Here is a 3,425-nt window from a genome sequence, read left to right as displayed (position 1 = left end):
TGATTTGTGAGTGTTTGATTTTCCTAGTAAGACTAATATAGGAAACAAACCTCAAGAATTAAAAGAGAACAACAAAGAAATCAATCTACTTATTTTATTTATACAGGTCTAATATTTCTTATCAAGAATGATTTGAATTTATACAAGAAATATAGATCGCTTATGAGTGTGATTAGCATTCATAAACAACCTATGCTAATTTCCTCTATAACTAAATCTAAACAAAACAAATTACAACAATTAAGATTTAAAAATTCTAATAAAACCTAAAATAGAAACAAAACTGACATATGATAAAAAAAATGGACAAAGTCAACATATATAAAAATCAACAGTAATGATTACTCTAATATTCACCCATCAGACACTCCTCTTAGACAACTCCCTTATTTTGTAAGTGATTCCTAATGTTGACAGTTCCTAGCTTCCTCTTGATGCTACAAAATGCAGAAGTCGACAAAGGTTGGTTAATATATTATCTATTTGATCTTATGCTAGTATTTGACCGACTATTAACTGGCCAACTAAAACTTTTTTTTGAACAAAAAATAAGTCAAGCTCAATATGCTTGAACTCATAATGCATGATTGGGTTGGTTGCAACAACCACTATGCTTGAGTTATCACTCTAAAAAAAAGGTGCATCATCCAACTTCACTTGTAACTCACTTAATAAGGATTGCAACCAAAGAATATCTGTTGTGGCATAGGCTACACTTCTGCATTTAGCCTCAGCTACTGACTTGGAAACAATTGACTGCTTTTTAGCACACTAAGAAACAAGATTACTATAGAAAAATAAGCAGTACATTATGGTTGATATTCGATCATCAAGATCCAATACCCAGTTAGCATTTGCAAAAACCATTAGAGACAATCTAACACTAGACTTGAACCAATTGTCATAATCTTATTGGATCTGGTGCCCTTAGTGTAGTATATTCATTTGTAAACTTGTAATTTTTTCAAAAAATAGATGAATAAAAAACTCCATTGATTACATTAATATACTTTGCATGATTTTCCTCATATGATTTTTGCACGCAAAGCAAAATAGAAGCAAATGTTGTTTATTGGTTTTACATGGTCATATCGTAATACGAAAGTGCGACTTATATTAGGAAATGAACGTAAACATGTCCTTAGTTTAAACAGAAATGAGCAAACTGATTGAAAGACTAATATGTTGTCTATCAAGTCTAATAGAGGAGATGCTTTGTCTTGGGACTAATATGTCATCTATCAAGTCTAGAAGATAAAGACATAGATATGATTGACTAAACTGATAGTACATCAGATTGGACCCAAGAAGAATAGATCCTGAATTCGTTTATGGATTTACTCACCTGTGACGCTCATAGTGTGGCATAACTAAATCCTGATGGATGATGGACTATGTAAGAGTGACTTGTACACTTTCATAGTCCAAACAACCACATTTATGTCTCTATATTTTGGGAGTCATCTGCTCTGATACTCAAGACAAAGCATCTCCCTAATTGTACTTGATAGATGACATATTAGTCTTTCAATAAGTTTTCTCATTTCCAATTAGACTAAAGACATATTTAGGTTTGTCGTATTATGATCCGACCTTGTAGTATCGCTTAGTATTAGTTAAACATTAGACAACTAGTGAGCTAATATTTTCTTCAATTTTTCTTTACATGCAAAAACCATTGAGGACAATATTCAAAGGGTATTAATGTCATTCATGAATAATTTTATTAAACCAATCTGTTCAAAAAAATACAAATGTATATAGACGAAAATACTACACTTAGGACATTAGATCCAACAGGAGGTACTTTCTTAGGTTGGTTAAAATTACCAACCTCTTGGTTGGAGGTTCCATGCTCATTACCTCATTAAGATTACGGTGATCTCACCACCAAGGGTTATAAGTATCAGAATAGGGATTACCACCCATATTTCCCATATAGTTAACTTCTTCATGTTGATTCTTTGAATAATTTCCCTATGTTACGATTCCACTATGTCTACCTATGTGATTACCCTCAAAATGATATTGGTTAGAAAATTCAGATCTATTTGCATTAACTTCAGGTGATGAAGCCTCTTGAAGATTTATTGATACTTATCCTCCCCATTGACTGCATTCATAGTTGATGATCTAGATTTATATGTGAATTGATCGATTGGCCATATATATGAGTTCATTGTCATATCCTCTATGAGTTGGCCACCTCAACATAAGCTTTAGACATAAATACCCTAGCAGACACTCTATCGACACTAGACCTCAAAATCCCATCCAACCCATTGTAGAAAGTCTATAACTGCAGCCAATCTTGAAAACCATGATAAAGGGACTTATGCAAAATTAGCTTAAAGCGCTCTCATGCCTCATAGAGTGTCTCACCTTCAAGTTGTCGAAAATTGGCAATACCCATTCTCAGTATCATCGTCTTGTTTGATGGAAAATACTTTACCAAAAATCGATTACAAAAACTCCTCCCAAGTTGTTATTGAATCTACAGCCTACAAATCTAACCACATAAATACGTCATTTCACAATGAAAAAGGGAAGAGGCTAAGAGAAATAGCATCATCGAATACCCTATTATATTTGAAAATATCACATAAAGTTAGAAATTGCTTAAGATGTCGGTTCGAGTCTTAGTTCATCGATCCCCGAAACTATAGATTACTCCGAATCATCTGGATCATGGCCAATTTTATTTCAAATTTATTTGTGGTGATTGTCGGTTTATTGATGCTACCTCGCACAACATCCAAATTGGGCATGACATAGTCTCTCAATGCACGGTTTGCCATCTGCTCTTCAAGTTGTGGAATTTGATCTTGTTGTTCCTCAAAATGTGGATTTTCTCATGATTGATCAATGTATGGTGGCTCTTCCCTTGGAATTATTCCTTTTGTATTGTGTAATGTTCTTTCAGGTTTAGGATCAAACGGAAGGAGCTTGTTCTTTCTTCAAGTCATACACTGCGAAACACCACCACCAAGAAAATAACCAAATTAAATAAAATTAACTTAAAATAAATTTTATAGTTGAAAAGAAATAAAAAATTATGTATCTATAATATTAGAATTCGCTACTTATCTTCCTAAGCATGCAATTACTACTAACTAATTCAATCCTAAGAACCAATACCTCTCAGGCAACGGTGCCAACAACTTGACTGCTCCTCAGTGTACACATAAACAATGCAAACTAATATAAATAATTGTGTTGTACAGCAAATATATAGGTCAAATTGTAATATAGTTTTAAATTACAACAAAATACAAAAGTATTCTGAAGATCGTACCCAAGAGAGGAATGAACTAAAATTAAATTAAACAGGAAAGAAGAACATGCAAAGAAATAATGGTAGCCCATGGTCTCATGTAACTTACTCCAAGCATGGAAGTAAACCTCAGATCATAGTCAGTAATAAT

General features: G+C 33.0%; 1 non-coding gene across 1 annotated transcript; it reads left to right on the top strand.

Moving 5' to 3' along the window:
- Positions 1–2,315: 2,315 nt before the first annotated feature.
- On the top strand, positions 2,316–2,422 carry LOC128032247 (small nucleolar RNA R71). The gene has a single exon (XR_008188375.1). It is a non-coding gene; the product is annotated as a small nucleolar RNA R71 (small nucleolar RNA).
- The last annotated feature ends 1,003 nt before the right edge of the window (positions 2,423–3,425 follow it).

This window comes from Gossypium raimondii, chromosome 8 (assembly GCF_025698545.1).
Source record: "Gossypium raimondii isolate GPD5lz chromosome 8, ASM2569854v1, whole genome shotgun sequence".
Lineage (NCBI taxonomy): Eukaryota > Viridiplantae > Streptophyta > Magnoliopsida > Malvales > Malvaceae > Gossypium > Gossypium raimondii.
Note: the sequence above shows the minus strand (reverse complement) of the source record. Positions and strands in the feature narration are given on the sequence as shown.